Genomic DNA, 26,258 nt, shown 5'->3' with positions numbered 1-26,258 from the left:
CCCTATCCCCAGGGATAATATATATATATATATATATATATATATATATATATATATATATATATATATATATATATATATATATTATATATATATGATACTGGTAGTAATTATAGACGGGTATATGATAATGTTAATGGTTATAGACGGGTACAAGATAATGGTAGTGATTATAGACTGGTATATGATAATGATAATGATTATAGACGAATATGATAATGGTGGTAATTATAGACGGATATATATATATATATATATATATATATATATATATATATATATATATATATATATATATATATAGAAGGCGACTAAAAGGGAAGGGAGCGGGAGGCTGGAAATCCTCCCCTCTTGTTTTTTTTTTTTTTTTTTTCCAAAAAGAAGGAACAGAGAAGAGGGCCAGGTGAGGATATTCCCTCAATGACCCAGTCCTCTGTTCTTAACGCTACCTCGCTATCGCGGGAAATGGCAAATAGTATGAAAGAAAAAGTAGTGAGTGGTGGGATGAAGTAAGAGTATTAGTGAAAGAGAAGAGAGAGGCATTTGGACGATGTTTGCAGGGAAAAAATGCAATTGAGTGGGAGAAGTATAAAAGAAAGAGACAGGAGGTCAAGAGAAAGGTGCAAGAGGTGAAAAAAAGGGCAAATGAGAGTTGGGGTGAGAGACTATCAGTAAATTTTAGGGAGAATAAAAAGATGTTCTGGAAGGAGGTAAATAGGGTGCGTAAGACAAAGGAGCAAATGGGAACTTCAGTGAAGGGCGTAAATGGGGAGGTGAAAACAAGTAGCGGTGATGTGAGAAGGAGATGGAATGAGTATTTTGAAGGTTTGTTGAATGTGTCTGATGACAGAGTGGCAGATATAGGGTGTTTTGGTCGAGGTGGTGTGCAAAGTGAGAGGGTTAGGGAAAATGATTTGGTAAACAGAGAAGAGGTAGTAAAAGCTTTGCGGAAGATGAAAGCCGGCAAGGCAGCAGGTTTGGATGGTATTGCAGTGGAATTTATTAAGAAAGGGGGTGACTGTATTGTTGACTGGTTGGTAAGGTTATTTAATGTATGTATGACTCAGGGTGAGGTGCCTGAGGATTGGCGGAATGCGTGCATAGTGCCATTGTACAAAGGCAAAGGGGATAAGAGTGAGTGCTCAAATTACAGAGGTATAAGTTTGTTGAGTATTCCTGGTAAATTATATGGGAGGGTATTGATTGAGAGGGTGAAGGCATGTACAGAGCATCAGATTGGGGAAGAGCAGTGTGGTTTCAGAAGTGGTAGAGGATGTGTGGATCAGGTGTTTGCTTTGAAGAATGTATGTGAGAAATACTTAGAAAAGCAAATGGATTTGTATGTAGCATTTATGGATCTGGAGAAGGCATATGATAGAGTTGATAGAGATGCTCTGTGGAAGGTATTAAGAATATATGGTGTGGGAGGCAAGTTGTTAGAAGCAGTGAAAAGTTTTTATCGAGGATGTAAGGCATGTGTACGTGTAGGAAGAGAGGAAAGTGATTGGTTCTCAGTGAATGTAGGTTTGCGGCAGGGGTGTGTGATGTCTCCATGGTTGTTTAATTTGTTTATGGATGGGGTTGTAAGGGAGGTAAATGCAAGAGTCCTGGAAAGAGGGGCAAGTATGAAGTCTGTTGGGGATGAGAGAGCTTGGGAAGTGAGTCAGTTGTTGTTCGCTGATGATACAGCGCTGGTGGCTGATTCATGTGAGAAACTGCAGAAGCTGGTGACTGAGTTTGGTAAAGTGTGTGGAAGAAGAAAGTTGAGAGTAAATGTGAATAAGAGCAAGGTTATTAGGTACAGTAGGGGTGAGGGTCAAGTCAATTAGGAGGTGAGTTTGAATGGAGAAAAACTGGAGGAAGTGAAGTGTTTTAGATATCTGGGAGTGGATCTGTCAGCGGATGGAACCATGGAAGCGGAAGTGGATCATAGGGTGGGGGAGGGGGCGAAAATTTTGGGAGCCTTGAAAAATGTGTGGAAGTCGAGAACATTATCTCGGAAAGCAAAAATGGGTATGTTTGAGGGAATAGTGGTTCCAACAATGTTGTATGGTTGCGAGGCGTGGGCTATGGATAGAGATGTGCGCAGGAGGATGGATGTGCTGGAAATGAGATGTTTGAGGACAATGTGTGGTGTGAGGTGGTTTGATCGAGTAAGTAACGTAAGGGTAAGAGAGATGTGTGGAAATAAAAAGAGCGTGGTTGAGAGAGCAGAAGAGGGTGTTTTGAAATGGTTTGGGCACATGGAGAGAATGAGTGAGGAGAGATTGACCAAGAGGATATATGTGTCGGAGGTGGAGGGAACGAGGAGAAGAGGGAGACCAAATTGGAGGTGGAAAGATGGAGTGAAAAAGATTTTGTGTGATCGGGGCCTGAACATGCAGGAGGGTGAAAGGAGGGCAAGAAATAGAGTGAATTGGTGTCATGTGGTATACAGGGGTTGACGTGCTGTCAGTGGATTGAAGCAAGGCATGTGAAGCGTCTGGGGTAAACCATGGAAAGCTGTGTAGGTATGTATATTTGCGTGTGTGGACGTGTGTATGTACATGTGTATGGGGGGGGGGTTGGGCCATTTTTTTCGTCTGTTTCCTTGCGCTACCTCGCAAACGCGGGAGACAGCGACAAAGTATAAAAAAAAAAAAAAAAAAAAATATATATATATATATATATATGATACTGGTAGTAATTATAGACGGGTATATGATGATGATTATAAACGAATATATGATAATGGTAGTGATTATAGACGGGTATATGATAATGGTAGAGACTATAGACGGGTATATGATGATGGCAGTGATTATAGACAGCTATATGATGATGGTAGTGATTATAGACAGGTGTATGATAATGGTAGTGATTATAGACGTGCATATGATAATGATAATGATTATAGACGGGTATACGATAATGTTAGTAATTACAGACGGGTATATGATAATGGTAAGACTATAGACGGGTATATGATGATGGCAGTGATTATAGACGGCTATATGATGATGGTAGTGATTATAGATGGGTATATGATAATGGTAGTGATTATAGACGGGTATATGATAATGATTATAGACGGGTGTATGATAATGATTATAGACGAATATATGATAATGGTAGTGATCATAGACAGGTATATGATAATTATCATAGACAAATATATGATAATGGTAGTGATTATAGACGGGTATATGATAATGAGAATGATTATAGACGGGTATATGATAGTGGTAGTGGTTATAGACGGGTATATGATAATGATGATGATTATAGACAGGTATATGATAAAGGTAGTGATTATAGACGGGTATATGATAATGATTATAGACGAATATATGATAATGGTAGTGATTATAGACGGGTATATGATAATGATTATAGACAAATTTATGATAATGGTAGTGATTACAGACGGGTATATGATAATCATAATTATCATAGACGGCTATATGATAATGGTAGTGATTATAGACGGGTATATGATGATTATAGACGGCTGTATGATGATGCAGAGATTATGGACGGCTATATGGTGATGGTAGTGATTATAGACGAGTATATGATAATGGTTGTGATTATAGACGGCTATATGATGATGGTAGTGATTATAGACGGGTATATGATAATGGTTGTGATTATAGACGGGTATATGATAATGAAAATGATTATAGACGGGTATATGATAATGGTATTGATTATAGAAGGGTAGATGATAATGAAAATGATTACAGACGAATATATGATAATGTTAGTGATTAGACGGGAATATGATAATGATTATAGACAAATATATGATAATGGTAGTGATTATAGACCGGTATATGATAATGATAATAATCATAGACGGGTATATGATAATGATTATAGACGAATATATGGTAATGGTAGTGATTATAGACGGGTGTATGATAGTAACAATAATTATAGAGGGGTATATGATAATAGTAGTGATTATAGACGGGTGTATGATAATGATAATGATTATAGACGAATATATGACAATGGTTGTGATTATAGACGGGTATTTGATAATGGTAGTGATTATAGACGGGTATATGATAATGATTATAGACGGGAATATAATAATGGTAGTGATTATAGACGAGTATATGATAATGATTATAGACGAATACATGATAATGGTAGTGATTATAGACGGGTATATGATAATGGAAGTGATTATATGCGGGTATATGATAATGATTATAGACGAATATATGATAACGGTAGTGAATATAGACGGGAATATGATAATGGTAGTGAGTATAGACGGGTATATGATAATGATAATGATTATAGACGAATATATGATAATGGTAGTGATTATAGACGAGTATATGATAATGATAATGATTATACAGGTATATGATAATGGTAGTGAGTATAGACGGGTATATGATAATGCTAATGATTATAGACGAATATATGATAATGGTAGTGATTATAGAAGGGTGTATGATAATGGTAGTGATTATAGACGGGTATATGATAATGATAATGATTATAGACGGGTATATGATAATGGTAGTGATTATAGACGGGTATATGGATGCTAGTGATTATAGACGGGAATATGATAATTGTAGTGATTGTAGACAGATATATGATAATGCTAGTGATTATAGACGGGAATATGATAATTGTAGTGATTGTAGACAGATATATGATAATGCTAGTGATTATAGACGGATATATGATAATAATGATGATTATAGACGAATATATGACAATGGTAGTGAGTATAGACGGGTATATGGTGATGATAATGATTATACATATTAATGACAATGCCAAAGAGACGCATTCTCACACCAGTAGCGAGCCAGTGTTCCTCCTGCTAAAGTGTCGACACTTTACCTCTTCGCCTTAACTTGATGGCTGGCCCGGGGGTGTGACTACACCTGACCACGGCCACATCTAGGGGAAATAGCGCCTATGGCAACCACTGAAATTGCGCCCCTGGCTTGATAATAATGTACATACGGTGGATGTATATAAAAATATATACAGTGTTATTATAAACTGTTGAAGAGTTAGGCCAAACTTAAATCTATATAAACTCTTAAACACTTAAAAACTTATTTGATTAAAATTGTAACGCAGAAGCGGTAATGCAACTGATAGTAGTGAAATATTACTATAGTTGAAAAGTAGGAGTTTATTTTTTATCTCACAAAACCAAACCGTTAAAAATGTCAATTTGGTAGCATATGTGAAAAAAACAAACCTGTTGAGTGGCGTCCCCCTTCAAGTGGCGCCCAGGGCACCTGCCCTACCTGTCATACCCTTGTCATGGCAGGTATTCTTCTCAGAAAATAAGATTTCCTTTAAAAACTCATCATAAGAAATGTTTTTCATGCTGAATACAAATCTGGTGTTAAAACAACGTATAGTCCCCTTAATGACACCAACTTAAACTGTTAAATGAAGTCAATTTTAAGATATTTCTGTTCATTTGCATCTAATTTCCTAAGTATGTATCGGTGACTCAGAGCATTATGATATATCTTTCATTATTATTTCAAGTACAGAATTGTTTGAATATCTTTCAATTTTGAAACAAAAAGTTTTTTGAGCTAAAAATTACCCTGAACTATTATCTTTAGTTTTTTTGGTAATTTTTTTCTCATTAAACATATTTCCTTGAAAAACTCATTATAAGAAGTATTTTTCAAGATGAATACAAATTTTGTGTTAGAATAACGTTTAGTCGTCTTAATGACACTCAAGCTATTAAATAAAGATTTTTTTTTAATATTTTCTGTATTTACTGGGTAAGTATCGGTAACTTAGAGCATTATGATACATTTTCCATGATTATTTCCAGTATAGAACTGTCTCAACATCTTTCAGTTTTAAAACAAAGAGTACTTGAGCTAAGAAATACCCCTAATTATTCAGGGGCGTATCTAGGGAAATAACGCTTATGGCAAGCACTGAAATTGCGCCCCTGGCTTCATTAGAAATGTACATACAGTGGATGTATATAAGAATTATTATCATTATCATATTTTGTCGCTGTCTCCCACGTTAGCGAGGTAGCTCAAGGAAACAGACGAAAGAATGGCCCAACCCGCCCACATACACATGTATATACATACAGGTCCACACACGCACATATACATACCCATACATTTCAACGTATACATATATATACATACACAAACATATACTTGTATACACATGTACATGATTCATACTTGCTACCTTTATTCATTCCCGTCGTCACCCCGCCACACACGAAATGACAACCCCCTCCCCTCACATGCGCGCGAGGTAGCGTTAGGAAAAGACAACAAAGGCCACATTCGTTCACACTCAGTCTCTAGCTGTCATGTAATAATGCACCGAAACCACAACTCCCTTTCCACATCCAGGCCCTACAAAACTTTCCATGCTCTACCCCAGACGCTTCACATGCCCTGGTTCAATCTATTGACAGCACGTCGACACCGGTATACCACATCGTTCCAATTCACTCTATTCCTTGCTCGCCTTTAACCCTCCTGCATGTTCAGGCCCCGATCGCTCAAAATCTTTTTCACTCCATCTTTCCACCTCCAATTTGGTCTTCCACTTCTCGTTCCCTCCACCTCTGACACATATATCCTCTTGGTCAATCTTTCCTCACTCATTCTCTCCGTGTGCCCAAACCATTTCAAAACACCCTCTTCTGGTCTCTCAACCACACTCTTTTTATTTCCACACATCTCTCTTACCCTTACATTACTTACTCGATCAAACCACCTCACACCACATATTGTCCTCAAACATCCCATTTCCAGCACATCCATCCTCCTCCGCACAACTCTATCTATAGCCCACGCCTCGCAACCATACAACATTGTTGGAACCACTATTCCTTCGAACATACCCATTTTTGTTGTCCGAGAAAATGTTCTCGCTTTCCACACATTCTTCAACGCTCCAAGAACTTTCTCCCTCTCCCCCACCTGTGACTCATTTCCGCTTCCATGGTTCTATCCGCTGCCAAATCCACTCCTAGATATCTAAAACACTTCACTTCCTCCAGTTTTTCTTCGTTCAAACTTGTCTCCCAATTAACTTGACCCTCAACCCTACTGTACCTAATAACCTTGCTCTTGCTCACATTTACTCTCAACTTTCTTCTTTCACACACTTTACCAAACTCAGTCACCAGCTTCTGCAGTTTCTCACCTGAATCAGGCTCCAGCGCTGTATCATCAGCGAACAACAACTGACTCACTTCCTAAGCTCTCTCATCCACAACAGACCGCATACTTGCCCCTCTCTCTAAAACTCTTGCATTCACATCCCTAACAACCCTATCCATAAACAAATTAAACAACCATGGAGACATCACGCACCCCTGCCGCAAACCGACATTCACTGTGAGCCAATCACTTTCCTCTCTTCCTACTCGTACACATACCTTACATCCTCGATAAAAACTTCACTGCTTCTAGCAACTTGCCTCCCACACCACATATTCTTAATACCTTCCGCAGAGCATCTCTATCAACTCTATCATATGCCTTCTCCAGATCCATAAATGCTACATACAAATCCATTTGCTTTTCTAAGTATTTTTTCACATACATTCTTCAAAGCAAACACCTGATCCACACATCCTCTACCACTTCTGAAACCACACTGCTCTTCCCCAATCTGATGCTCTGTACATGCCTTCGCCCTCTCAATCAATACCCTCCCATATAATTCCCCAGGAATACTCAACAAACTTATACCTCTGTAATTTGAGCACTCACCTTTATCCTTTTTGCCTTTGTACAATGGCACTATGCATGCATTCCACCAATCCTCAGGCACTTCACCATGAGTCATAAATACACTGAATATCCTCACCAACCAGTCAACAACACAGTCACCCCCCCCCCCTTTTTTTTTTTGATAAATTCCACTGCAATACCATCCAAAGCCGCCGCTTTGCCGGCTTTCATCATCCGCAAAGCTTTCACTACCTTTTCTCTGTTTACCAAATAATTCTCCCTGACCCTCTCACTTAGCACACCACCTCGACCAAAACACCCTTTATCTGTCTGTTACTCTATCATTTAACACATTCAACAAACCTTCAAAATACTCACTCCATCTCCTTCTCACATCACTACTACTTTTATGACTTCCCCATGAGCCCCCTTCACCGATGTTCCCATTTGTTCTGTTGTCTTACGCACTTTATTTACCTCCTCCCGAAACATCTTTTTATTCTCCCTAAAATTTAATGGAACTCTCTCACCCCAACTCTTATTTGCCCTCTTTTTCACTTCTTGCACCTTTCTCTTGACCTCGTGCCTCTTTCTTTTATACACCTCCCAGTCATTTGCACTATTTCGCTGCAAAAATCGTCCAAATGCCTCTCTCTTCTCTTTCACTGACAATTTTACTTCTTCATTCCACCACTCACTACCCTTTTTAATCTGCCCACCTCCCACGCTTCTCATACCACAAGCATCTTTTGCGCAAGCCATCACTGCTTCCTTATATACACCCCCATTCCTCCCCTACTCCCCTTACTTCATTTATATACAGTGTAATTATAAACTGTTGAAGAGTTAGGCCAAACTTATATTTATATAAACTCTTAAAGACCTAAAGACTTATTTGATTAGAATTGTAACGCAGAAGCGGTAATGCAACTGATAGTAGTGAAATATTACTATAGTTGAAAAGTAGGAGTTCCTTTTTTATCTCACAAAACCAAACCGTTAAAAATGTCAATTTGGTAGCATATGTGAAAAAACAAACCTGTTGAGTGGCGTCCCCCTTCAAGTGGCGCCCAGGGCACCTGCCCTACCTGTCATACCCTAGATACGCCACTGTGCCTGACCAAATAATTCCCTGAGAAATTACTTATTTGGCCTAACCTACGGTTGTACCCGAAGTGATACTCCATGGCTCATTCTCGATGATCAGCGATGGCAGGTCAAAAGCTGCAGCTGTAATTATTCCATTAAATACATGACCTGGCCTTTCATGAGAAGCGCCGCTTCTGCGGACCTAACCTTAGTACAGTTGCATGGAGATGTCAGAAGCCTGCGACATACGGCTGCGATAACAACAATTCCCTTTAGGAATAGCTTCTCTTCCCGGACTCCGCTCATGACCTTCATACCTTTTGTATACCCAAGGCATCATCAGTGAAGGGCAGTCTTGCCGTTGACCTGCTCTGGAAAGCAAGTGAACCACTCCGGTACCCGAGGCCTTGGCCATGTTTTTCCAAGCTGCCCTTAGGGAGCCCCTTTAGTCAGCAGAATTCTCCTCATTACTCCTGACGTTTCATCTTCCTAGGCGTCCTGGCAGACTTCCTTGTGGCGACTCATCTTGGCTTCATCTCTGAAGTCCACCTTCGGCAGAACTCACGTAGGACATGGCCTTCTCTCGTTACGAAGAGCAGCTGTAACAATAAGGGACTTCCGGCCATGCCCAAGGTGCCTCCTGCAACCTAATCAATCGGCGGGGGCAGCACACTGCAGGAGCCACCACACGCGTTCCACCCACCCATCTGGATGAGACTCATGGTGCTCTCAGAAGCCAAGCACTTCTGTATGATGATCCTGCAGCCTCACCATTATCCCAGGACCCCTGCTAAGCCTGTCTCTTATTACTCAACCTACTTCACTTGACATCTTTATCATAATCCTCGCACAACCAATACCTCATTTACCCCTGGGCTATTTTACTTAAGATTCGTTAACCAATTAAGCACAGTTGTTATTTTAGAAGTGTTAAAATCGCCCTTCCAGGTATATCATCCAACAAGATAAAAGAACGATCTAAAACACCTTATGAAACGACAGACCAGCCCAGATCAGACCCAAGATAGGTACCTAATGTACCATCAGATCAGCCCAGATCAGACCCAAGATAGGTACCTAATGTACCATCAGATCAGCCCAGATCAGACTAAAGATAGGTACCTAATGTACCATCAGATCAGCCCAGATCAGACTAAAGATAGGTACCTAATCTACCATCAGATCAGCCCAGATCAGACTAAAGATAGGTACCTAATGTACCATCACATCAGCCCAGATCAGACTAAAGAGAGGTACCTAATGTACCATCAGATCAGCCCAGATCAGACTAAAGATAGGTACCTAATGTACCATCAGATCAGCCAAGATCAGACTAAAGATAGGTACCTAATGTACCATCAGATCAGCCCAGATCAGACTAAAGATAGGTACCTAGTGTACCATCAGATCAGCCCAGATCAGACTAAAGATAGGTACCTAATGTACCATCAGATCAGCCAAGATCAGACTAAAGATAGGTACCTAATGTACCATCAGATCAGCCCAGATCACACCCAAGATAGGTACCTAGTGTACCATCAGAGCAAATCAATCAGACCCAAGATAGGTACCTAGTGTACCGTCAGAGCAGCCCAGATCAGACCCAAGATAGGTACCTAATGTACCATCAGAGCAGATCAGATCAGACCCAAGATAGGTACCTAATGTACCATCAGATCAGCCCAGATCAGACCCAAGATAGGTACCTAATGTACCATCAGATCAGCCCAGATCAGACCCAAGATAGATACCTAATGTACCATCAGAGCAGATCATATCAGACCCAAGATAGGTACCTAGTGTACCGTCAGAGCAGCCCAGGTCAGACCCAAGATAGGTACCTAATATACCACCAGAGCAGATCAGATCAGACCCAAGATAGGTACCTAGTGTACCGTCAGAGCAGCCCAGATCAGATCCAAGATAGGTACCTAATGTACCATTAAAGCAGATCAGATCAGACCCAAGATAGGTACCTAATGTACCATCAGATCAGCCCAGATCAGACCCAAGATAGGTACCTAATGTACCATCAGAGCAGATCCAAGATAGGTACCTAATGTACCGTCAGAGCAGCCCAGATCAGACCCAAGATAGGTACCTAATGTACCATCAGATCAGCCCAGATCAGACCCAAGATAGGTACCTAATGTACCGTCAGAGCAGCCCAGATCAGACCCAAGATAGGTACCTAATGTACCATCAGAGCAGATCAGATCAGACCCAAGATAGGTACCTAGTGTACTGTCAGAGCAGCCCACATCAGACCCAAGGTAGGTACCTAATGTACCATTAGAGCAGATCAGATCAGACCCAAGATAGGTACCTAATGTACCATCAGATCAGCCCAGATCAGACTAAAGATAGGTACCTAACGTACCGTCAGAGCAGCCCAGGTCAGACCCAAGATAGGTACCTAATGTACCATCAGAGCAGATCAGATCAGACCCAAGATAGATACCTAATGTACCATCAGATCAGCCCAGATCAGACCCAAGATAGGTACCTAATGTACCATCAGAGCAGATCAGATCAGACCCAAGATAGGTACCTAATGTACCATCAGATCAGCCCAGATCAGACCCAAGATAGGTACCTAATGTACCATCAGATCAGCCCAGATCAGACCCAAGATAGATACCTAATGTACCATCAGAGCAGATCAGATCAGACCCAAGATAGGTACCTAGTGTATCGTCAGAGCAGCCCAGGTCAGACCCAAGATAGGTACCTAATATACCATCAGAGCAGATCAGATCAGACCCAAGATAGGTACCTAGTGTACCATCAGATCAGCCCAGATCAGATCCAAGATAGGTACCTAATGTACCATCAGATCAGCCCAGATCAGACCCAAGATAGGTACCTAATGTACCATCAGATCAGCCCAGATCAGATCCAAGATAGGTACCTAATGTACCATCAGATCAGCCCAGATCAGACCCAAGATAGGTACCTAATGTACCATCAGATCAGCCCAGATCAGACCCAATATAGATACCTAATGTACCATCAGATCAGCCCAGATCAGACCCAAGATAGATACCTAATGTACCATCAGATCAGCCCAGATCAGATCCAAGATAGGTACCTAATGTACCATCAGATCAGCCCAGATCAGATCCAAGATGGGTACCTAATGTACCATCAGATCAGCCCAGATCAGATCCAAGATAGGTACCTAATGTACCATCAGATCAGCCCAGATCAGACCCAAGATAGATACCTAATGTACCATCAGATCAGCCCAGATCAGACCCAAGATAGATACCTAATGTACCATCAGATCAGCCCAGATCAGATCCAAGATAGGTACCTAATGTACCATCAGATCAGCCCAGATCAGACCCAAGATAGATACCTAATGTACCATCAGATCAGCCCAGATCAGACCCAAGATAGATACCTAATGTACCATCAGATCAGCCCAGATCAGACCCAAGATAGATACCTAATGTACCATCAGATCAGCCCAGATCAGATCCAAGATAGGTACCTAATGTACCATCAGATCAGCCCAGTAGGGTAGACTGAAGTACAATGGCTGACGTGCGACTGCAGTAAACATAGGCCGGTCAGCTGGTAAGGGGAATGGTTGTTCACCAAGTCTGACATTAACACTTGTTAGGTATTGCTCGAGTGATATTCATTTATTTGTGATGATTTTTCCTACTTTTGTTTAGGTCAAGTGGTAAATATTCCATAACTATCGCCATGTTGTTTCTTGATTTGGTAAAAATTGGATTCCTTGTACCATTTGATGTGAAAATAGTTGAAAATATTATTGGGTGTGGCTGTAGGAGCTCTCGCCAGTGGTAAAGCGCAAGTTTACTGAAACTATAGAATTAACGTATAAATTGGAATGAAATGCATATTATTTGAGTCCCCATACATAGTGGAGGTGTATATGATTTGTGAATATGATCAGTACAACCAACCAAGTACATAACAACACCACCACCAGGAGGAGGAGGAGGAGGAGGAACATTGTCTGGGCAAATGGTCTCCTTCATCCTCACTAACGGGAAATTACGAATGATATTATTCTTTGATATTATTCTTTATTGCTTATTTAATGTTTAGAGATACAGTAACTTTCGGGTCATGCTGTTTTACAATATATGTCATTGCATGATAAATATATCAGGTTAAACACATTTAATGTCAATCTAGAATGTTTACATGGCCACCCTGGGCCCCAGGACCTTATATTAAGGAAAGAAGTTTGTCTCACAGCTGCAGCCAAACTAATTTTGGGAAATGGCAGCGTGTTTTAGGTCCTTTATACGGTTTATTATAATGACAGGAGTACCTGTACAGGACTCATTTATGTTTCAGTGTTATGAAGGAAAGTGATAGTAGTTGGCCTATATCAACAGCAGATTCTTGAGGGAATTTAAGGTAAATGATGAAGTATTTGTGGAGAATGATAGTGGAAGGGGAGTTCATTGGGTACCAGGAGTTACAGTGAAAGTGACTGGACCCATATCATATAAGTCAGTTGTCAGGAGACATGTTGATCAAATTTGATTTAGAAAGAGAGAGGTAAGAGAGCAGGGAGCTGGCTGAGAAATAATCAGGCAAGATTGGGTGAGGACAGTACGAGTGCCCCACAACAGGCTACAGAACAAATGATTTCTGGCCAAGTTTTGATTCATGAACCTTATAGTATACTTGGAGATCAAAGAGAGGGTAACTCAGTTTTCCAAGCCAAAGAGAGTCTGAAATATGCAGGGAGAGACCTGAGGTAAGGTGACCTTGTATGGTTCTCTCAGGAAGTCTAGTAAAGATTAAAACATCTAGAACAGCCATAAATACACCTACAAGATTAGATTGATGGAATATGATATTGATATCTAGTACAATATTGTATGCAATACATTGCACATGAAACAATAAAAAGTTATTTTATTGTACCATATATATATATATATATATATATATATATATATATATATATCATTAAATTTTAGGGAGAATAAAAAGATGTTCTGGAAGGAGGTAAATAAAGTGCGTTAGACAAGGGAGCAAATGGGAACTTCAGTGAAGGGCGCAAATGGGGAGGTGATAACAAGTAGTGGTGATGTGAGAAGGAGATGGAGTGAGTATTTTGAAGGTTTGTTGAATGTGTTTGATGATAGAGTGGCAGATATAGGGTGTTTTGGTCGAGGTGGTGTGCAAAGTGCGAGGGTTAGGGAAAATGAGTTGGTAAACAGAGAAGAGGTAGTAAAAGCTTTGCGGAAGATGAAAGCCGGCAAGGCAGCAGGTTTGGATGGTATTGCAGTGGAATTTATTAAAAAAGGGGGTGACTGTATTGTTGACTGGTTGGTAAGGTTATTTAATGTATGTATGACTCATGGTGAGGTGCCTGAGGATTGGCGGAATGCGTGCATAGTGCCATTGTACAAAGGCAAAGGGGATAAGAGTGAGTGCTCAAATTACAGAGGTATAAGTTTGTCGAGTATTCCTGGCAAATTATATGGGAGGGTATTGATTGAGAGGGTGAAGGCATGTACAGAGCATCAGATTGGGGAAGAGCAGTGTGGTTTCAGAAGTGGTAGAGGATGTGTGGATCAGGTGTTTGCTTTGAAGAATGTGTGAGAAATACTTAGAAAAGCAAATGGATTTGTATGTAGCATTTATGGATCTGGAGAAGGCATATGATAGAGTTGATAGAGATGCTCTGTGGAAGGTATTAAGAATATATGGTGTGGGAGGCAAGTTGTTAGAAGCAGTGAAAAGTTTTTATCGAGGATGTAAGGCATGTGTACGTGTAGGAAGAGAGGAAAGTGATTGGTTCTCAGTGAATGTAGGTTTGCGGCAGGGGTGTGTGATGTCTCCATGGTTGTTTAATTTGTTTATGGATGGGGTTGTTAGGGAGGTAAATGCAGGAGTTTTGGAAAGAGGGGCAAGTATGAAGTCTGTTGGGGATGAGAGAGCTTGGGAAGTGAGTCAGTTGTTGTTCGCTGATGATACAGCGCTGGTGGCTGATTCATGTGAGAAACTGCAGAAGCTGGTGACTGAGTTTGGTAAAGTGTGTGAAAGAAGAAAGTTAAGAGTAAATGTGAATAAGAGCAAGGTTATTAGGTACAGTAGGGTTGAGGGTCAATTCGATTGGGAGGTGAGTTTGAATGGAGAAAAACTGGAGGAAGTGAAGTGTTTTAGATATCTGGGAGTGGATCTGGCAGCGGATGGAACCATGGAAGCGGAAGTGGATCATAGGGTGGGGGAGGGGGCGAAAATTCTGGGAGCCTTGAAGAATGTGTGGAAGGCGAGAACATTATCTCGGAAAGCAAAAATGGGTATGTTTGAAGGAATAGTGGTTCCAACAATGTTGTATGGTTGCGAGGCGTGGGCTATGGATAGAGTTGTGCGCAGGAGGATGGATGTGCTGGAAATGAGATGTTTGAGGACAATGTGTGGTGTGAGGTCGTTTGATCGAGTAAGTAACGTAAGGGTAAGAGAGATGTGTGGAAATAAAAAGAGCGTGGTTGAGAGAGCAGAAGAGGGTGTTTTGAAATGGTTTGGTCACATGGAGAGAATGAGTGAGGAAAGATTGACCAAGAGGATATATGTGTCGGAGGTGGAGGGAACGAGGAGAAGAGGGAGACCAAATTGGAGGTGGAAAGATGGAGTGAAAAGGATTTTGTGTGATCGGGGCCTGAACATGCAGGAGGGTGAAAGGAGGGCAAGGAATAGAGTGAATTGGAGCGATGTGGTATACAGGGGCTGACGTGCTGTCAGTGGATTGAATCAAGGCATGTGAAGCGTCCGGGGTAAACCATGGAAAGCTGTGTAGGTATGTATATTTCCGTGTGTGGACGTGTGTATGTACATGTGTATGGGGGGGGTTGGGCCATTTCTTTCGTCTGTTTCCTTGCGCTACCTCGCAAACGCGGGAGACAGCGACAAAGTCTAAAAAAAAAAAAAAAAAAAAATATATATATATTCCTGTGAGTCCACATGCAAAATTATGATCTGTTCCAATATATATATATATATATATATATATATATATATATATATATATATATATATATATATATATATATATAAATTTTTTTTTATTTTGCTTTGTCGCTGTGTCCCGCGTTTCCGAGGTAGCGCGACGAAATAGACGAAAGAAATGGCCCAACCCACCCCCATACACATGTATATACATACACGTCCACACACGCAAATATACATACCTATACATCTCAATGTACACATATATATACACACACAGACACATACATACATACCCACGCACACAATTCACACTGTCTGCCTTTATTCATTTCCACCACCACCTTGCCACACATGGAATACCATCGCCCTCCCCCCTCATGTGTGTGAGGTAGCGCTAGGAAAAGACAACAAAGGCCCCATTCGTTCAAACTCAGTCTCTAGCTGTCATGCAATAATGCCCGAAACCACAGCTCCCTTTCCACATCCAGGCCCCACACAACTTTCCATGGTTTACCCCAGACGCTTCACATGCCCTGATTCAATCCACTGACAGCACGTCAACCCTGGTATACCACATTGATCCAATTCACTCTATTCCTTGCCCTCCTTTCACCCTCCTGCATGTTCAGGCCCCGATCACACAAAATCTTTTTCACTCTATCTTTCCACCTCCAATTTGGTCTCCCACTTCTCCTCGTTCCCTCCACCTCCGACACATATATCCTCTTGGTCAATCTTTCCTCACTCATTCTCTCCATGTGCCCAAACCATTTCAAAACACCCTCTTCTGCTCTCTCAATCATGCTCTTTTTATTTCCACACATCTCTCTTACCCTTACGTTACTTACTCGATCAAACCACCTCACACCACACATTGTCCTCAAACATCTCATTTCCAGCACATCCACCCTCCTGCGCACAACTCTATCCATAGCCCACGCCTCGCAACCATACAACATTGTTGGAACCACTATTCCTTCAAACATACCCATTTTTGCTTTCCGAGATAATGTTCTCGACTTCCAAATATTCTTCAAGGCTCCCAGGATTTTTGCCCCCTCCCCCCCTATGATCCACTTCCGCTTCCATGGTTCCATCCGCTGCCAGATCCACTCCCAGATATCTAAAACACTTTACTTCCTCCAGTTTTTCTCCATTCAAACTTACCTCCCAATTGATTTGACCCTCAACCCTACTGTACCTAATAACCTTGCTCTTATTCACATTTACTCTTAACTTTCTTCTTTCACACATTTTACCAAACTCAGTCACCAGCTTCTGCAGTTTCTCACATGAATCAGCCACCAGTGCTGTATCATCAGGGAACAACAACTGACTCACTTCCCAAGCTCTCTCATCCACAACAGACTTCATACTTGCCCCTCTTTCCAAAACTCTTGCATTCACCTCCCTAACAACCCCATCCATAAACAAATTAAACAACCATGGAGACATCACACACCCCTGCCGCAAACCGACATTCACTGAGAACCAATCACTTTCCTCTCTTCCTACACGTACACATGCCTTACATCCTCGATAAAAACTTTTCACTGCTTCTAACAACTTGCCTCCCACACCATATATTCTTAATACCTTCCACAGAGCATCTCTGTCAACTCTATCATATGCCTTCTCCAGATCCATAAATGCTACATACAAATCCATTTGCTTTTCTAAGTATTTCTCACATACATTATTCAAAGCAAACACCTGATCCACACATCCTCTACCACTTCTGAAACCACACTGCTCTTCCCCAATCTGATGCTCTGTACATGCCTTCACCCTCTCAATCAATACCCTCCCATATAATTTCCCAGGAATACTCAACAAACTTATACTTCTGTAATTTGAGCACTCACTCTTATCCCCTTTGCCTTTGTACAATGGCACTATGCACGCATTCCGCCAATTCTTAGGCACCTCACCATGAGTCATACATACATTGAATAACCTTACCAACCAGTCAACAATACAGTCACCTCCTTTTTTAATAGATTCCACTGCAATACCATCCAAACCTGCTGCCTTGCCGGCTTTCATCTTCCGCAAAGCTTTTACTACCTCTTCTCTGTTTACCAAATGATGCTCCCTAACCCTCTCACTTTGCACACCACCTCGACCAAAACACCCTGTATTTGCCACTCTATCATCAAACACATTCAACAAACCTTCAAAATACTCATTCCATCTCCTTCTCACATCACCACTACTTGTTATCACCTCCCCATTTGCGCTCTTCACTGAAGTTCCCATTTGCTCCTGTGTCTTACGCACTTTATTTACCTCCTTCCAGAACATCTTTTTATTCTCCCTAAAATTTGGTGATACTCTCTCACCCCAACTCTCATTTGCCCTCTCTTTCACCTCTTGCACCTTTCTCTTGACCTCCTGTCTCTTTATTTTATACATCTCCCACTCAATTGCATTATTTCCCTGCAAGAATCGTCCAAATGCCTCTCTCTTCTCTTTCACTAATAATCTTACTTCTTCATCCCACCACTCACTACCCTTTCTAATCAACCCACTTCCCACGCTTCTTATGCCACAAGCATCTTTTGCGCAATCCATCACTGATACCCTAAATACATCCCATTCCTCCCCCACTTCCCTTACTTCCATTGTTCTCACCTTTTTCCATTCTGTACTCAGTCTCACCTGGTACTTCTTCACACAAGTCTCCTTCCCAGGCTCACTTTCACCACTCTCTTCACCCCAACATTCTGAAAACCTCTAAATATCTTCACCTTCGCCTCCACAAGATAATGATCAGACATGCCTCCAATTGCACCTCTCAGCACATTAACATCCAAAAGTCTCTCTTTCGCATGCTTATAAATTAACACATAATCCAATAATGCTCTCTGGCCATCTCTCCTACTTACATACATATACTTATGTATATCTCTCTTTTTAAACCAGGCATTCCCAATCACCAGTCCTTTTTCAGCACATAAATCTACAAGCTCTTCACCATTTCCATTTACATCACTGAAAACCCCATGTACACCAATTATTCCCTCAACTGTCACATTACTCACCTTTGCATCCAAATCACTCATCACTATAACCCGGTCTTGTGCATCAAAACTACTAACACACTCACTCAGCTGCTCCCAAAAACACTTGCCTCTCATGATCTTTCTTCTCATGCCAAGGTGCATATGCACCAATAATCACCCATCTCTCTCCATCCACTTTCAGTTTTACCCATTTCAATCAAGAGTTTACTTTCTTACACTCTATCACACTCCCACCACTCCTGTTTCAGGAGTAATGCTACTCCTTCCCTTCCTCTTGTCCTCTCACTAACCCCTGACTTTACTCCCACGACATTCAAAAACACTCTTCCCTTTTACCCTTGAGCTTGGTTTCACTCAGAGCCAAAACATCCAGGTTCCTTTCCTCAAACATACTACCTATCTCTCCTTTTTTCTCATCTTGGTTTCAGAAGTGGTTGAGGATGTGTGGATCAGGTGTTCGCTTTGAAGAATGTATGTGAAAAATACTTAGAAAAGCAAATGGATTTGTATGTAGCATTTATGGATCTGGAGAAGGCATATGATAGAGTTAACAGAGATGCTCTGTGGAAGATATTAAGAATATATGGTGTGGGAGGCAAGTTGCTAGACACAGTGAAAAGTTTTTATCAAAGATGTAAGGCATGTGTACAAGTAGGAAGAGAGGAAAGTGACTGGTTCTCAGTGAATGTTGGTTTGTGGCAGGGGTGCTTGATGTCTCCATGGTTGTTTAATTTGTTTATGGATGGGGTTTTTAGGGAGGGGCATGCAAGAGCTTTGGAGAGAGGGGGTAAGTATGCAGTCTGTTGTGGATGACAGGGCTTGGGAAGTGAGTCAGTTCTTGTTCGCTGATGATACAGCACTGGAGGCTGATTCGGGTGAGAAACTGCAGAAGCTCATGACTGAGTTTGGTGAAGTGTGAAAGAAGAAAGCTGAGAGTAAATGTGAATAAGAGCAAGGTTATTAGGTACAGTAGGGTTGGGGGGACAAGTCAATTGGGAGGAAAGTTTGAACGGAGAAAAACTGGAGGAAGTGAAGTGTTTTAGATATGTGGGAGTGAATTTGGCAGCGGATGGAACTATGGAAGCGGAAGTGAGTCACAGGGTTGGGGTGGGAGCAAAAGTTCTGGGGGAACTGAAAAATGTGTGGAAGGCGAGAACATTGGGTAACTTTGAAGGAATAGTGGTTTCAACAATGTTATATGGTTGCGAGGCATGGGCTATAGATAGAGTTGTGTGGAGGAGGGTGGATGTGCTGAAAATGAGATGTTTGAGGACAATATGTGGTGTGAGGTGGTTTGATGGAGTAAGTAATGAAAAGGTAAGAGAGATGTGTGGTAATAAAAAGTGTGGTTGAGAGAGCAGAAGAGGATGTTTTGAAATGGTTTGGTCACATGGATAGAATGAGTGATGAAAGATTGACAAAGAGAATATATGTGTCAGAGGTGGAGGGAACGAGGAGAAGTGGGAGAACAAATTGGAGGTGGAAGGAAGGAGTGGAAAAGATTTTGAGCGATCAGGGCCTGAACATGCAGGAGGGTGAAAGGCGTGCAAGGAATAGAGTGAATTGGAACTATGTGGTATACCGGGGTCGACATGCTGTCAATGGATTGAACCAGGGCATGTGAAGCGTCTGGGGTAGACCATGGAAAGTTTTGTGAGGCCTGGATGTGGTAAGGGAGCTGTGGTTTCAGTGCATTATACACGACAGCTAGAGACTGAGCGTGAACGAATGTGGCCTTTGTAGTCTTTTCCTAGCACTACCTCGCACACATGTGGGGGGAAGGGGTCGTCATTTCATGTGTGGTGGGGTGGCAACGAGAATGAATAAAGGTATGAAATATACACGTGTATATATGTATATGTCTGTGTATATATGGGGTGGCAACGGGAATGAATAAAGATATGAAGTATGCACATGTGTATATATGTATATGTCTGTGTATATATATGTTAAAATGTATAGGCATGTATATAAGCGTGTGTAGACATGTATGTATATATATATATATATATATATATATATATATATATATATATTTTTTTTTGCTTTGTCGCTGTCTCCCGCGTTTGCGAGGTAGCGCAAGGAAACAGACGAAAGAAATGGCCCAACCCCCCCCCCCTACACATGTATATACGTACGTCCACACATGCAAAATATACATACCTACACAGCTTTCCATGGTTTACCCCAGACGCTTCACATGCCTTGATTCAATCCACTGACAGCACGTCAACCCCTGTATACCACATCGCTCCAATTCACTCTATTCCTTGCCCTCCTTTCACCCTCCTGCATGTTCAGGCCCCGATCACACAAAATCTTTTTCACTCCATCTTTCCACCTCCAATTTGGTCTCCCTCTTCTCCTCGTTCCCTCCACCTCTGACACATATATCCTCTTGGTCAATCTTTCCTCACTCATTCTCTCCATGTGCCCAAACCATTTCAAAACACCCTCTTCTGCTCTCTCGACCACGCTCTTTTTATTTCCACACATCTCTCTTACCCTTACGTTACTTACTCGATCAAACCACCTCACACCACACATTGTCCTCAAACATCTCATTTCCAGCACATCCATCCTCCTGCGCACATCTCTATCCATAGCCCACGCCTCGCAACCATACAGCATTGTTGGAACCACTATTCCTCAAACATACCCATTTTTGCTTTCCGAGATAATGTTCTCGACTTCCACACATTCTTCAAGGCTCCCAAAATTTTCGCCCCCTCCCCCACCCTATGATCCACTTCCGCTTCCATGGTTCCATCCGCTGACAGATCCACTCCCAGATATCTAAAACACTTCACTTCCTCCAGTTTTTCTCCATTCAAACTCACCTCCCAATTGACTTGACCCTCACCCCTACTGTACCTAATAACCTTGCTCTTATTCACATTTACTCTCAACTTTCTTCTTTCACACACTTTACCAAACTCAGTCACCAGCTTCTGCAGTTTCTCACATGAATCAGCCACCAGCGCTGTGTCATCAGCGAACAGCAACTGACTCACTTCCCAAGCTCTCTCATCCCCAACAGACTTCATACTTGCCCCTCTTTCCAGGACTCTTGCATTTACCTCCTTTACAACCCCATCCATAAACAAATTAAACAACCATGGAGACATCACACACCCCTGCCGCAAACCTACATTCACTGAGAACCAATCACTTTCCTCTCTTCCTACACGTACACATGCCTTACATCCTCGATAAAAACTTTTCACTGCTTCTAACAACTTGCCTCCCACACCATATATTCTTAATACCTTCCACAGAGCATCTCTATCAACTCTATCATATGCCTTCTCCAGATCCATAAATGCTACATACAAATCCATTTGCTTTTCTAAGTATTTCTCACATACATTCTTCAAAGCAAACACCTGATCCACACATCCTCTACCACTTCTGAAACCGCACTGCTCTTCCCCAATCTGATGCTCTGTACATGCCTTCACCCTCTCAATCAATACCCTCCCATATAATTTACCAGGAATACTCAACAAACTTATACCTCTGTAATTTGAGCACTCACTCTTATCCCCTTTGCCTTTGTACAATGGCACTATGCACGCATTCCGCCAATCCTCAGGCACCTCACCATGAGTCATACATACATTTAAATAACCTTACCAACCAGTCAACAATACAGTCACCCCTTTCTTAATAAATTCCACTGTAATACCATCCAAACCTGCTGCCTTGCCGGCTTTCATCTTCCGCAAAGCTTTTACTACCTCTTCTCTGTTTATCAAATCATTTTCCCTAACCCTCTCACTTTGCACACCACCTCGACCAAAACACCCTATATCTGCCACTCTGTCATATATATATATTATATATATTATATATATATATATATATATATATATTATATATATATATATATATTTTTTTTTTTGCTTTGTCGCTGTCTCCCGCGTTTGCGAGGTAGCGCAAGGAAACAGACGAAAGAAATGGCCCAACCCCCCCCCTACACATGTATATACGTTACGTCCACACATGCAAAATATACATACACTACACAGCTTTCCATGGTTTACCCCAGACGCTTCACATGCCTTGATTCAATCCACTGACAGCACGTCAACCCCGGTATACCACATCGCTCCAATTCACTCTATTCCTTGCCCTCCTTTCACCCTCCTGCATGTTCAGGCCCCGATCACACAAAATCTTTTTCACTCCATCTTTCCACCTCCAATTTGGTCTCCCTCTTTCCTCGTTCCCTCCACCTCTGACACATATATCCTCTTGGTCAATCTTTCCTCACTCATTCTCTCCATGTGCCCAAACCATTTCAAAACACCCTCTTCTGCTCTCTCAACCACGCTCTTTTTATTTCCACACATCTCTCCTAACCTTACGTTTCTTACTCGATCAAACCACCTCACACCACACATTGTCCTCAAACATCTCATTTCCAGCACATCCATCCTCCTGCGCACAACTCTATCCATAGCCCACGCCTCGCAACCATACAACATTGTTGGAACCACTATTCCTTCAAACATACCCATTTTTGCTTTCCGAGATAATGTTCTCGACTTCCACACATTCTTCAAGGCTCCCAGAATTTTTGCCCCCTCCCCCACCCTATGATCCACTTCCGCTTCCATGGTTCCATCCGCTGCCAGATCCACTCCCAGATATCTAAAACACTTCACTTCCTCAGTTTTTCTCCATTCAAACTCACCTCCCAATTGACTTGACCCTCAACCCTACTGTACCTAATAACCTTGCTCTTATTCACATTTACTCTTAACTTTCTTCTTTCACACACTTTACCAAACTCAGTCACCAGCTTCTGCAGTTTCTTACATGAATCAGCCACCAGCACTGTGTCATCAGCGAACAGCAACTGACTCCTTCCCAAGCTCTCTCATCCCCAACAGACTTCATACTTGCCCCTCTTTCCAAAACTCTTGCATTCACCTCCCTAACAACCCCATCCATAAACAAATTTAACAACCATGGAGACATCACACACCCTACCGCAAACCTGCATTCACTGAGAACCAATCACTTTCCTCTCTTCGTACACGTTACATATATATATTTTATATAATATATTATATATATATATGTGTGTGTGTGTGTGTGTGTGTGTGGGCATGTTGGGCCTTTCTTTCGTCTGTTTCCTTGCGCTACCTCACTAACGTGGGAGACAGCGACAAAGTATAATAATTTATTGTTATTTTATTTATTATACTTTGTCGCTGTCTCCCGCGTTTGCGAGGTAGCGCAAGGAAAGAGACGAAAGAAATGGCCCAACCCCCCCCTACACATGTATATACATACGTCCACACACGCAAATATACATCCCTACACAGCTTTCCATGGTTTACCCAGACGCTTCACATGCCTTGATTCAATCCACTGACAGCACGTCAACCCCGGTATACCACATCGCTCCAATTCACTCTATTCCTTTTGCCCTCCTTTCACCCTCCTGCATGTTCAGGCCCTGATCACACAAAATCTTTTTCACTCCATCTTTCCACCTCCAATTTGGTCTCCCTCTTCTCCTCGTTCCCCCCACCTCTGACACATATATCCTCTTGGTCAATCTTTTCTCACTCATTCTCTCCATGTGCCCAAAGCACTACAAAACACCCTCTTCTGCTCTCTCAACCACGCTCTTTTTATTTCCACACATCTCTCTTACCCTTACGTTACTTACTCGATCAAACCACCTCACACCACACATTGTCCTCAAACATCTCATTTCCAGCACATCCATCCTCCTGCGCACAACTCTATCCATAGCCCACGCCTCGCAACCATACAACATTGTTGGAACCACTATTCCTTCAAACATACCCATTTTTGCTTTCCGAGATAATGTTCTCGACTTCCACACATTCTTCAAGGCCCCAGAATTTTCGCCCCCTCCCCCACCCTATGATCCACTTCCGCTTCATGGTTCCATCCGCTGCCAGATCCACTCCCAGATATCTAAACACTTCATTCCTCCAGTTTTTCTCCATTCAAAACTCACCTCCCAATTGACTTGACCCTCAACCCTACTGTACCTAATAACCTTGCTCTTATTCACATTTACTCTTAACTTTCTTCTTCCACACACTTTACCAAACTCAGTCACCAGCTTCTGCAGTTTCTCACATGAATCAGCCACCAGCGCTGTATCATCAGCGAACAACAACTGACTCACTTCCCAAGCTCTCTCATCCCCAACAGACTTCATACTTGCCCCTCTTTCCAAAACTCTTGCATTTACCTCCCTAACAACCCCATCCATAAACAAATTAAACAACCATGGAGACATCACACACCCCTGCCGCAAACCTACATTCACTGAGAACCAATCACTTTCCTCTCTTTCTACACGTACACATGCCTTACATCCTCGATAAAAACTTTTCACTGCTTCTAACAACTTTCCTCCCACACCATATATTCTTAATACCTTCCACAGAGCATCTCTATCAACTCTATGATATGCCTTCTCCAGATCCATAAATGCTACATACAAATCCATTTGCTTTTCTAAGTATTTCTCACATACATTCTTCAAAGCAAACACCTGATCCACACATCCTCTACCACTTCTGAAACCACACTGCTCTTCCCCACTCTGATGCTCTGTACATGCCTCACCCTCTCAATCAATACCCTCCCATATAATTTCCAGGAATACTCAACAAACTTATACCTCTGTAATTTGAGCACTCACTCTTATCCCCTTTGCCTTTGTACAATGGCACTATGCAAGCTGTTCCGCCAATCCTCAGGCACCTCACCATGAGTCATACATACATTAAATAACCTTACCAACCCGTCAACAATACAGTCACCCCCTTTTTTAATAAATTCCACTGCAATACCATCCAACTTTTAGAAAGTTGAATTACAAGAGGGGAGGGTTCCCAGCACCCGCTCCTTCACCTTTTTGGGCGCCTTCTACGACGTGAGGAATGCGTGGGAAGTATTCTTTCTCCCTATCCCAGGGTTAGGGAAAATGATTTGGTAAACAGAGAAGAGGTAGTAAAAAGCTTTGCAGAAGATGAAAGCCAGCAAGGTAGCGGGTTTGGAGGGCATTGCAGTGGATTTTATTGAAAAAGGGGGTGACTGTATTTTTGAATGGTTGTAAGGTTATTCAATGTATGTATGACTCATGGTGAGGTGCCTGAGGATTGGCGGAATGCTTGCATAGTGCCACAGTACAAAGGCAAAGGGGATAAGAGTGAGTGCACTAATTACAGAGGTATAAGTTTTTTGAGTATTCCTGTGAAATTATATGGAAGGGTGTTGATTGAAAGGGTAAAGGCACGTACAGAGCATCAGATTGGGGAAGAGCAGTGTGGTTCAGAATGTGGTAGGGGATGTGTGGTTCAGATGTTTGTTTTGAAGAATGTATGTGAGAAATACTTAGAAAAGCAATGGATTTGTATTTTAGCATTTATGGATCTGGAGAAGGCATATGATAGAGTTGATAGAGATGCTCTGTGGAAGGTATTAA

At 41.7% G+C, this 26,258-nt stretch overlaps 1 long non-coding RNA gene across 1 annotated transcript in view; it reads left to right on the top strand.

The window, feature by feature from the left end:
- The first annotated feature begins 12,354 nt into the window (after window positions 1-12,354).
- The window catches only part of LOC139745931 (uncharacterized), a 46,452-nt gene continuing 32,548 nt past the window's right edge, over window positions 12,355-26,258 (top strand). Inside the window, exon 1 of the long non-coding RNA XR_011712022.1 lies at window positions 12,355-12,423. This is a non-coding gene — a long non-coding RNA (uncharacterized lncRNA). The remainder of the gene's footprint in view (window positions 12,424-26,258) is intronic.

Source organism: Panulirus ornatus, chromosome 63 (assembly GCF_036320965.1).
Source record: "Panulirus ornatus isolate Po-2019 chromosome 63, ASM3632096v1, whole genome shotgun sequence".
NCBI lineage: Eukaryota > Metazoa > Arthropoda > Malacostraca > Decapoda > Palinuridae > Panulirus > Panulirus ornatus.
This window is presented reverse-complemented; position numbering and strand designations above follow the sequence as displayed.